This window comes from Narcine bancroftii, chromosome 8, assembly GCF_036971445.1.
Source record: "Narcine bancroftii isolate sNarBan1 chromosome 8, sNarBan1.hap1, whole genome shotgun sequence".
Classification (NCBI taxonomy): Eukaryota; Metazoa; Chordata; class Chondrichthyes; order Torpediniformes; family Narcinidae; genus Narcine; species Narcine bancroftii.
In genome coordinates this window covers 152,431,607-152,444,144 of record NC_091476.1, presented here as the reverse complement: position 1 = coordinate 152,444,144, position 12,538 = coordinate 152,431,607, and the positions used below count along the sequence as shown (strand labels likewise).

The 12,538-nt window shown below is 45.4% G+C and overlaps 1 pseudogene; it reads right to left on the bottom strand.

Moving 5' to 3' along the window:
- Positions 1–10,262: 10,262 nt before the first annotated feature.
- Positions 10,263–12,094, bottom strand: LOC138742130 (protein FAM98B-like; annotated as a pseudogene).
- Positions 12,095–12,538: the final 444 nt, after the last annotated feature.

Here is a 12,538-nt window from a genome sequence, read left to right as displayed (position 1 = left end):
TCCTGGACTCTCCTACCAATGGGGTACAACCTTGCCACATTCACCTTGTCCAGACCCTTCTGTATTCAAAATGCCTCTATGAGGTCCTTCCTCATCCTTCTGCATTCCAACGAGTACAGTCCAAGAGCTGACAAATGTTCCTCATATGCTAACCCTTTCATTCCAGTAAATCTTCTTTGAACCCTCTCCAGCGCCAATGCCAGCACGTATTTTTCTTAAATAAGGCGCTCAAAATATGGGCTTGGATTAATCATTGCTACAAAACCAAAGGGCCTACCAACACAGAGCCATGAACACAAGCAAGAAGCAGTCAGTTGGAATAAAATCTTTGAAGAGATCAAATATGACTCTCCTTGATACAAGCACCCTTGTCTGCACCCCACAGCAAATTATTTAATCTAGCCTCATCATCACTCTTAAAGAACAAGGTCGAAAAGATTATTTGCCAACTGAACAAGGGCTCAGGTCCAGATGGTTTCCCTAATCTCTGTAATAAATTCACAACCTTCTCTCCCATGTTTGGGAGAAGGAGAACATGCCAGTGACCTCAGAATCATAATCTGAGTCATATCTGATTTTGGTAATGACAGGGATGACCTCCCTGTCTGTCACAGCCAGAGACTTCCTTGATCCTCTTTCCCAGTGCCCAAAGAGCTGCTCTTCAAAGTTCAAAGTTGAAATTGTCATATGACATCACATAACACCCTGAGATTCGTTTTGCTGTGGCCAGGAAGAATTTCTACATATCAGTAGTGCAAACTGTAGTCAAGAAAAAAATAAGTATACGAAAGAGAGAAATGTGAACAAAGTAGGAAATGTAACAACTTGACCGCAAATACAGAGAAAAAAAATCTGTAATAAATAAGGTGCAAACTAAGGGTCTCTGATTCTGATTCTGAGCTTGACGTTTGCACATTGAGAGGCGCGAATGTGAAGGAAATGGATGTTGTACTGGAGATTGAATGCATCGAAACTGGTTATGTATTATACACATTTACAGCTTTTATGAATTACAGTAACAGCTTTAAACAGTCTGTTTTTGATTTTGTAAGTAAAATCCTACAACCATGAGGTCTGTGCCCAAGATGGCGGTGCCTGTTCTTGGTAGCAGCCACAAGAAGTTGCAGATTCCGGGGGAGCTTCAGGCTGGCACTGGGTACCAGAAACAGGGATAACCTTCCCCATAGAGAAGTAGAAGCAGAGGAGACAGCCCAGCAGGATGGTGACCAAGGCAGCAGACCCACCAGGGGTTCAGCGACTGAGGGACCAGCGCAGGCTGCGGCAGACTTACGGTCGGAGGATGCTCACGGGCTGCTGAAGACTGGCTCATGGGAACCAGGTATCAGAGCCAGGATTCAAAAGGGTGCTGAGGCCCAGAATGACTCCCGAAGGGTCTCAGGCACTGAAGCCTTCCTGATCGTATCGGAGATTCAGGTTTGGAGTTTGGATTGCTGAAACATTGAACAGGAGTCTTTGCAGCTGCAGAGACTGTGAGAGTGCTGAAGGCAAATCCACGGTCTCTTTCACTTTTCTTTTTCTTTCTCCTATTGTTGGGGGCTCTGGGTTCATGCCAACTCTCTTACAGCAGACAAAGTTAATATCATGTACGTTACATTTTTGATGTATTATTACGTGACAAAAAAAGAGACCTTGAACCTTGGTGGTGAGGGGTAGCAGTTGTTTCTGAACCTGGTGATATGAGTCTTGTGGCACCTGCATCTCTTTCTGATGGGAGTCCTCCTGGAATTGCAAAGTGGATCCCACCTAAAGTTACACTCATAAAGGATATGTGTCCCTTCTGCTATTGCAAAGACCTTTGACTCCATCAGCTAGAGGCACTGTGAAGCATTCTTTTTGGAATTGGTTGCTTCCAGAAATTTGTTCCCTCTTACATCTGCTGTATGATGATATGCCAATTAACCAATACATTCACGAGATAGTAACCACAACTGTGCCATTGCCTCAATCATTCTCACTGCAATGTTACACCTCACTTCTAATAAGTTCTGAGCTGCACTGGAGCTAATCAATGGGACACATGGGATGCTGTTAAGTAAACCATCCCCATTCCAGAATCAAGGTCACCCCCATCAAATGATACCGGCACCACCTACGGCTCCTAGAACGCTTCCACCAGCGTTGTCTCCGCTCCATCCTCAACATCCATTGGAGCGCTTACACCCCTAACGTCGAAGTACTCGAGATGGCAGAGGTCGACAGCATCGAGTCCACGCTTATGAAGATCCAGCTGCGCTGGATGGGTCACGTCTCCAGAATGGAGGACCATCGCCTTCCCAAGATCGTATTATATGGCAAGCTCTCCACTGGCCACCGTGACAGAGGTGCACCAAAGAAAAGGTACAAGGACTGCCTAAAGAAATCTCTTGGTGCCTGCCACATTGACCACCGCCAGTGGGCTGATAACGCCTCAAACCGTGCATCTTGGCGCCTCACAGTTTGGCGGGCAGCAACCTCCTTTGAAGAAGACCGCAGAGCCCACCTCACTGACAAAAGGCAAAGGAGGAAAAACCCAACACCCAACCCCAACCCACCAATTTTCCCCTGCAACCGCTGCAACCGTGTCTGCCTGTCCCGCATCGGACTTGTCAGCCACAAACGAGCCTGCAGCTGACGTGGACTTTTTACCCCCTCCATAAATCTTCGTCCGCGAAGCCAAGCCAAAGAGAAGAATCACACACACTTGAGGGCCAAATTTCAGTTTGTCGCTGACTCATTCACTGAAGCAAATTAGAGATTGGGCTTTGTGTTTGTCATTTGAAAAACAATGGACCAGAACCAACCTGCTCCTGGTGCCCAACAAGAAGAAAAATGCTGGAAAATGTTAGTCTTTTCCCATATAATAGGTTCTACCTCTAAGTGATGCCAAAGGTTGATGATAAAATCCATCAGCACCTTCAATGAATCTGTACTGCCATCAGCAGACTGAGAACCAGAATGTTTGAAGACCAGGCCTTAGATGGCAGATCCAGCGGCCTCCTCTACTTCTCCACCAATCACCATGATGGCCTCTTCACAGGTTAATGCTAGCAAAAATCTTTTGAACTGTTTTTAAATATCTCTGGTAATCAGACATTTGAGAACAGTAGAATTAGATTTAAATAATAAAAAACACATTCAAATTATATTTTTATAACTGAAATTACTTTAAAACTTTAAGTAAATTAAGAAAAACCTGCGCAACTTCACATAACCTTTCAATCCAGGACGATGACCCCATTCGAAGTGAAGGGCGCTGCCACATGCATCAGCTACGAATTGCTGGACAATCAGCTCAGGACACCTGAGTCCTGTCCATAGGGCTCCGTTCAGCAGCCAACCAGGAGGTCAGATGCATGAGCAGTGTAGTCCAGTCCAATGTTGAGCAGTAACACTGGACAACAAAGATTTTACTTCCTGAACACTTTGGTATTTTATGGATTTCGAGCTGCTGATCAAGAAAATAAACTTAGAATTTTCCTCTCATTTACTGTTTTATAGATTTTTGTGACCTGTTAAATTTTAAGTCTACTTCAAGCATCCAAAACTATGAAGTGCAACATATCATTGAAAATTCATTTTCCGCCTTCACACTCCTTCCCTGCTGAGCTTGGTGGAGTCTATGATGATCTTGGTGAAATCAGGACATGGGATCAAGCAACTCCAGTCCATCAATACTGGCTGACTATCGTTGGACACTGACACAAAAAGCATCAGATGAGTACAAACTAAAATCTGCAGTAAAACATTTTTTAGATCAGTTAAATTAACGTAATATGTCAGCGTGATATGCCTTACACCACTAGGTCACCAGGGGTCACAACCTGATGACCCTGTATATAAAGCTGATCCGAGCTCATGCTCCTCCTTCTGACCTGGGCTTGCACAGAGGCCTAGCTGTATTTATCACTCTATTAAAGCCTTCGCTCTGCTTCGCGTGATTGATGTCGGTCACAATGTGATTAAATATGCTAAATTCAATAAGAGTTTCGCCAACTTCCTACGTGATACAGCAGATCTGAAATGATCTTTCTGTTCAGGTTGAAGTTGTCTATTATAATAGGAAGCAGACATTTTGAAAAAAAAATTATTGTCCAGTGTAATTGACCAACAATCTGCAGTCAAATCAGAAGATGCAGGTCAGGGCAGCATCTCTGGAGAGAGAAACACAGTTAGTGTTCAGGTTGAAGATGATCTTCAATCATCGAGCTCACCTGATTCCAAGAAGAACTGCGTGGACAACCTGAAGCCCTGAGATATTCTGTTACACAGAGTAAGTAAGGAGATTAGACAGTAATAGGCAAAGTCATAAAGAATTTGGCGGAGTGGAAAAGGAGCAACTGGTCAAATACAAGAATCAGAACCAGAGGTCACTAGTTGAAGATAAAGAAAAAATAATCAGAAATGGGGAGAATATTTTCAAAAGTTTAGTGTGGGCATTAAAACCTAATCTCATGCTTATGAAATATGATTTTTTTTTCTGTGTTTTTTTTCCCTCAGGCATTTATATAAATCGAAAGCAAAGTTAATTTGAAACCTTGATCATACACTCCAGTGTGTCTGCATATATATGAGCTTCCGTTGAGTATGTGACTTGCAAGTAGGATTCTGCAGGGAGTTTCATCACTCCTGTTACTGAAAACTTAGTTGACCTTCTTCCATACATGAAAGAAACATGTTTCCATTTGCATGGTACTTCAATAAAAAGTATTTCTGATTTGACCACAAATACTATAATCTTGGCTCCAAATTACAAAAAGGATATAAAGGCTTTGCAAAAAGCACAAAAAATTACATCTGTGATAGTACAGATCTATCACCAATGTATATAGTGTATATAGTTACAGTATCTAGACTGTGCTTGCAGCGATTGGCTGAGAGCTAAGCCACGCCTACTGTCTGGGCCTTAAAGGGTTGTGTCCCTAGCCAGGTCGGATCATTCCAGACTGGTCGGCCACCTGTGAAGAGCTCCTGTCTTTTGCTAATAAAAGCCTTGGTTTGGATCAACAAGTCTTTGGTTCTTTCGACGAGCTCTACAACATCCAAACCAGGATGTCTTGTAACTTGAAAGAGGACTTAAAGGTAATGATAAAGCTTTGTTGCTCTCACTACTAGAGATGATTGGTTTGGAGTGGAGTGCTATTAATCAAGGCTTTGCAAGTTGATGCACTGTTGACATGTGCCCTTCTCTGGCCACTTTGAGAAGGGAAACCCAACAATGTCTACGAGAATTCCTGCAAAAGCTGAGAACGCTGTGATATCTGACTCTGAGGCTGACACCAGAACATCATTTAAGAGGGTGAGCATTGCAAGGTGTCAAGCCCTGATGGCGTACCCGTCAATGTACTGAAAATCTGTGCCCACCAACTAGCCGGAATGTTCATAGACATTTTGAAGTGAACTGGAATTTACTGTCTGTGTATCATTCTGATGGCACCTCCTTTGGCTCCACCCTCACTGACCCCAATATAAACCCTGATCTCAATATAAACTGCCTTACCTCAGATTCACCTGAGGACTATTGTGTTTACCGCCCATTGATTGTAAGCTATTAAAAGCGAGTTTGTACCCCTCACAAGACTCTGAGTGCAATCAGTCATGTTACAAATTTAATAGCCTACCTTTCAAACAGGATAGAAGCGCTGTTGAAGCCAGGCGTGCTCCAGGTTGACCCTCTGTCCCAGAGGTCCCGGAGAACTTGTCTACTCGCTGGAATGCTTCAAGTCCTACCTGACAGCCACACAAGGTGTCTTCGACTCTGATAGTCTCCAGAGATCTGCACTTCTCTCTCGTGTCAGCCCCAAGGGGTTCGCTGTCATCAGGGACTGTGCAACTTACGAGTCTGCCATAGAAGGCTTGAAGGCCCACTTCACAAGGCCTCAGAATTATGTGCTGGTGAGACACCAGCTCTCTCAACGTCGGCAACATCTGGTGAGTCTCTGAATGATTATGTCCTTGAACTGTGGGCCCTGATGAGAAAATGCCACTTCAAAGTGGTCATGGCCTGGGTGAGAGAGGAGGAACAAATCCAGGGCACCCTCATGGAAGGAGTGAGGTCAAGATATGTGAGGCTGTGACTGCTAGAGTTGGGGAAGAAAGACTTGGGCAGCACCCTGGAGCTGTCGAAAGCACTTGAATAGGCTCAACTAGGAGCTGACAACCTCACGGGCAAAAGCGACGCCTTTTCAGAAGACCAGGTCATTGGGACACTGACTGCTGTGGCCTCACATGACCGGGGATGCTATTTCTGTGGACAGGCATAACACCCCCATGCCTGATTCCCCACAAAGGACACCGTGTGCTCAGGATGTAGTAAGTGAGGGCACGGGGCGATGGTCTGCTGGGCTAAGGGGAACCCAAAGAGGCGGCCGCGTATGACCCCAGAATCAGTGTTCAGCCCGTTCCCGGGGCCTGAGGTGCCATCCTCACCCTCTCCATTTGCTTGCCGCCAGCATCTTGCTGCACCTTATGGGAAGCAACAGCAGCCATCTTGTCTGCCCGTGGGCCAAGAGGAGAGAGTCGAAATCGACATGGGGAGCAATGGGGTTTCCAGAGCCCTGGCATCGGTTGTCCTGGATCAAGCAATACCTCGCCAACTGAATAACTCAATGATGGAGGTGAAGATAAATGGACATTTGACTGATTGCTTGGTAGACACGGGCTCCACTGAGAGCTCTTTATAAGCTCTGTGGCTGCTCTTCAGTACAACTTAAAAGTGTACCCAATGGACCATCGTATTTACCTAGCATCACACTCCTACACTGCGACTATCCAGGGGTATTGTATAGTACATCTAACTGTAAAAGGGGTAAAATAAAGAATGATAAGATCACTAGATGGAGGATTGAACTCTCCACCTTTAGTTATGACATAGCATTCAGTCCAGGTACTCTCAATGAACCTCCAGATGTCCTGTCAAGAGGAAGCTGTGCCTCTGCACACACCGGCCAGTTATGGTCACTGCACAATCAACTTTGCCACCTGGGCATTACCCGCATGGCTCATTTCATCAAGGCCTGCAACCTGCCCTACACCATTGAGGATATCAGGGAAATGACCAGGATCTGCCAGGTCTGCGCTAAGGGCAAATAACACTTCTACCGCACTGACAAAGCACACCTGATAAAGACATCCCACCCCTTCAAATGATTCAGTGTCGATTTCAAGGATCCCCTCCCTTCCACCAATGCGCTGGCAAAAAGTCCTATGCATGGTGCTCCACTCCATAAGATCGTTTCTCTGCATTGCGACCAAAGCAGCTCCTCACAAGTTCATGTTCACTTTCTAGAGGAAATCGACATCCGGAACCACTTTCCTGGCTTGGCTGGTGGCACCAGGGCCAGTTCTGCTGAGAAAGCATGCGAGGAGGAGCAAGACAGTCCCCCTGAACAAAGAAGGTGCACCTGCTGCATGCCAACCCAACATATGCCTACGTGGCATACCCTGACGGCAGAGAGGACACCGTCTCGATCAGACCTGGCACCTGCCGGAACTGAAAGTCCGATGCCTCAAACGAGCCAGGAACCACCAAGTACCCACCCAGGGTTCCAGACGACTCTGCTCGGGAAGTGGGTCAATCTGCTCCGCAACCAGAGCTGGAGCCCTCAAGAACTAGTAACCCTGTACCACAGGGAGTCCAGGATGTTCAGGAAGCCCAAAGTCCTCCAGTACTGCGGCGCTCAACCAGAATAATTAGGCCCCCCTGACAGACTTAACTTGTAAATATTTGTAAACTATTAGTTTTTTTTTAATGAATGGTCTCTGTTTTTCACCCGCATGTTCTATTCTGAAGCAAGGGGTGAACGCAGTGAACTGGAATTCACTGTCTGCGTGTTGTTCAGATGGCTGGCTCCTCCCCTTGGCTCCACCCTCACCTACCCCAAAATAAACCCTGGTTTTCCCTCCTTACCTCAGATTCACTTGAGGACCATTGTGTCTGCCAGCCATTGATTGTAAGCTATTAAAAGTGTGGTTGTACCATGGTTGTACTCCTCTCAAGTCTCTGAGTGCAATCAGTGTCAGTCGCATTAAACATTTTTAATTTCTCCCTTCCTCAAAAGGGCATCAATTATCCTGGTGTCCACGAAGAGCAGAATGAACTGGCTCAACAACTATCGCCCAGTAGCACTAACTTCTACTGTGATGAAATGCTTTGAGAGGTTGGTCATGGCCAGAATGAACATGTTCTTAAGCAAAGGCCTGGACCCACTGCAATTCACCTATCGTCACAATTGCACCACTCAGCTCTGGATCGCTGAGAAAACAGCAACTCGTACATGTGGGTGTCCTTCATTGACTAGAGTTCAGACTTCAGCACAAGCTCCAAATCCTGGGCCTACACTAATGTTCCCTCTAATTTTTAGTGGTTAGTGTGTACAAAAATCTTATGTTGTGCAATTTTTTTTTCCCTATGACAAAAGTATGTGCGCTTGAGCGTTTATGTGTCGCATCAGGTTAAGCAAGATTGGCCCATTAAACCAATGGCAACCTTTCAACTGAACATAAAGGTTTGTGCAAGTGTAAACTTTAACCATATAACCACTTACAGCACAGAACAGGCCAGTTCGGCCCTACTAGTCCATGCCGTAGTCCTCCAATACTGCCACCTCCTGCACTCCTGTAACCTCTGTAGTCCCCTGGCCTTGGCCTCCTGTCTGGTCTTGTGGTGAACCTAAGCTTCAGACATCCAATTCACCTTCCTCAACCTCTCATTCCCAACCTGGATACGATTAAGAACCTGTTTGTGCCCAAGACCTTATAAGACCCCTGTTCACTGTTGGCACCCTCAGGAATCTCCATCCCAATACTTAGTTCCCAGAAGCTGGTCACCATCAGCCTGCAGCCTGGTCCACTGTGTCCACTACCTCCCATAGGCTTCTTCTTTTTGTGGTGGGGTGGGACGAGTGTTCTTTACCCCAGTGTCCTGTGCCTGTCTGAAGCTCCCCTTGGAGCCTGCAACCATCAAGGCCTGGGCTGCCAAGCACAGACACCACCATCTTGGCCATGGTCTCCTGTGGTCTTTGATGTAAAAACAAAGCCTCTGCTCCCATTGTGCAGGCAGTTTAAGCTTGCAGTAGGAACCCAGGGAGGAGCACTGCACAGTGCATCTCCATTCCCTGCTCCTACCGGGTTCACACCAATAGTGCAGCCATCATAGTGGCTGCAGCAGCACCGCTGGCTAGTAATGTGTAATTGATAAGTGTAAACACCAATGTCAAGTGTGCAAAAGAGCAAGTGTGTCACTGGCAGAACCAGTAATATAACCTGCAGAGTCAAATGAGTAACTAACATGAGGTAAACAAGGAGTTCTACAGATTGCGGAGAACTGGAGGAACTCATCAGGAATCCTGAAGAAGGTCTCAGTTCTAAAATGTTGTTCTCCATGGACACCATGTGACCTGCTGAGTTTCTCCAGCACATTTGTGTATTGCTGTAACTACCCAATGTCTATTAGAAATAGGTGTGTAACCAACATGTGTAATTATCAGTGCAAAGAATCCAACTGGACGATGTTTAACATCAAATGTGCTTTTCAACCACACTACCGAGTGTGTATACGGTAAGTATTTTCACGCACGCCAAGTGTGCAATCAGCAGTTCCAGATGCATAATGAATGGCGTGTAACCAGCAAATCTATAAATACTAGATGTAATAATATGTATTTATATTGGCACAAGATGTGTATCTGGAAAGAGTATAACTGCAACGACTATTTATGTAATCAGCACTTTACATTACCAATTATAGGTGTGTATCTGCCAGGTATATTTGGCACTGTCAGATATATCACACGTATGTATCCTTTACCATTTGGAGTAATTGGTTGAGTGTGACCACTGGCAATTACAGTACAGCAATGAGATCCTCATTACTGTCAGCTGGGTAGGCCACATTGTTTGCATACATGACACCAGATTCCCAAATAGAAGCACTATTCTGTGTTCCATCATGCAGACAGATTAAGGGCCTGTAATCGTGCTGGATGTCTAAATGTTGTTAAAAAAAACAAGTAATCTCCAATTCAATCAACAAACGATAAGAATCCTCTAACATACAAAAGAAAACCATATAACCACTTACAGCACAGAACAGGGCAGTTCGGCCCTACTAGTCCATGCCGTAGCAAATCCCCACCCTCCTAGTCCCACTGACCAGCACCCGGTCCATACCCCTCTAGTCCCCTCCTATCCATGTAACGATCCAGTCTTTAAAAAATGTAAAAATACATTCTCATAAAAAAGACATTCTTACAATAATCATTTTCAATGAACATAAAAAATGTATTCTGTTTTCGGTAGTAAACAATATGCATCATGTATGCATTAGCAGTTATCTTTTATACCCTTTATCATGTATCTTAAAGGATAACAGTATGCTGTAATTTTCTGAACAAGGGTATATAAAATCATTACAGCCACAGGTATTATCTTCACTGTTGCACTAACTGTAGGATGAAGTGTCGACAGTTTATGCAGCTCTTTATAACAGCTTGTAAAGTCTACCATTCATTCAATATCGTCCATAGCCTCCACGTCCACCAGAGTTTCCCATGTCTCTCCCACCATACCCACCTCTCCCACCATACCCACCTCTCCCACCATAGCCACCTCTTCCCCCTCCCCAACCACCTCCACTTCCTTGGCCACGTCCTCCACCCCACCCGCCACCTCCTCCACCACCCTACCCGCCACCTCCTCCACCACCCCACCTGCCACCTCCTCCCCCCCCCCCAGTAGCCACCACCCCCTCCTTGGGCACCCCTTCCTCCACCACCCCTGCCACCTGCACCTCCTTGACCACCTCCCCAACCAGCTCCACCACGACCACCTCCTCCACCACCACCACGTCCACCTCTCCCCCCATCTTGTCTCTTTTGCCATGGAGGCATCTCTGGCGGTGGTGCTTCTATCTCAGACGGTCTCCTTCCTCGGTCTGGTACTCTTCCCATTAGAACCTTGTTAACGGCACAGGATGTCCCTTGCCTTAAGGAACCACTGCTGGTCTTCATAATCTTGGACAAATCATCACGAGCGGCCAGAAGGTGTGCCAGGGTTACAGTTGACATCAAGGATAAAGACTGCCTTTTGGGTTGATAGATTTTTGCCATTTTGTCTGTATTTGCCTTGGCTTTGTCAGACCAGCCAAATGACTGGACAGTCACATCTAGACGTTTGATCAACATTCTTCTACGGCAAAAATTGTTTCAAGATAATTTTGGCCCAGCCTTTCTCTCATGGCTAATAAAACTGTACTGGCATGTTTTAATATTGTATGATTGCATTCTAAGTTCTAAAGTAAGAGATGATGTTCAATAATTATAATTATTAATTACTACATCATTTTAGGTGACTCACCTTTAGTGCGCACATTAATTTTCTTTGTGTCCTGGTTGCAAAGCGTATGTGTGCGCACAAGCGCACAGCTTAGAGCAGCGGCTCACAGCCTTTTTCTTTCCACCCACATGCCATCAGTGCTCTGTGATTGGTAAGGGATGGATTAAGGTGGTAGGTGAGTGGGAGGGAAGGTTGAGAACCACTGCTCTAGACCCAATTGTTACTGAAATACTTTGCTTGAGAAAAATTGTCATTGGCCCATTTCCTTTGGAGTTACAAAACCGTGCGCATAACGAGTCAATTAGGCACGATTAAAACAGTGGTTTTCACACTTTTTCTTTCCACCCACCTATCACCTTAAGCCGTCCCTTACTCATCACAGATCATCTATGGCATAAGGAATACTTAAAGTGGTAGGTGAGTGGAAAGAAAAAGGTTGAGAACTGCTGGCTTAGAGGGAAAAAGTGCTCTGCACCCCCATCTGCAACTGGATCTTTGACTTCCTTATCGGAAGATCACAGTCAACACGAATTGGAAACAATGACTCCTCCTTGCTGACTATCAATACTGGTGCACTTCAAGGATGCATGCTTAGCCCACTGCTCTACTTGCTCTACACCCATGACTATGTGGCCAGGCACAATTTCAATTATATCTACAGACTCACAATGAGGAAGCAGGCAGCAGAGGGATAGATCAGCTCGTTCAGTGATGTCACACCAAAAACCTTGGATACAATGTTAGCAAAAGAGGGCACAGACATGAAGGAATTTATAAAAGGATGAATCCCGAAGGTCCAAGGATTGACAGAAATGCAGGAAGAAATGGAAATAGAAAGGGCACACAGAGCATTAGCTCCAAAACCACAGGCATATCAAAAATCAAGATCCATCTTAGTAAAATTTTTGAGATACACGACAACCAGCGCACCGGTGGCATCATGAAGAGAGCCTCTGCTTCCTCAGGAGTTTGCGGAGGAGCTAGTGGAGTTGTTCAAGTGAACCGGTACGGACTTGAAGGGCCGACATGGCCTGTTTCCATGCTGTAAACACGAACCAGTCCTCATCAAGAACTTCAAATTCCTGGGTGTCAACATCTCCGAGGATCTGTCCTGGAGCCTTGTTGGAAACAAGGGGTTAAGTAATCATGGAAAATATGCCTATGTACTATTCATTATGTATTCATTAATCCATTACTATGTAACAAT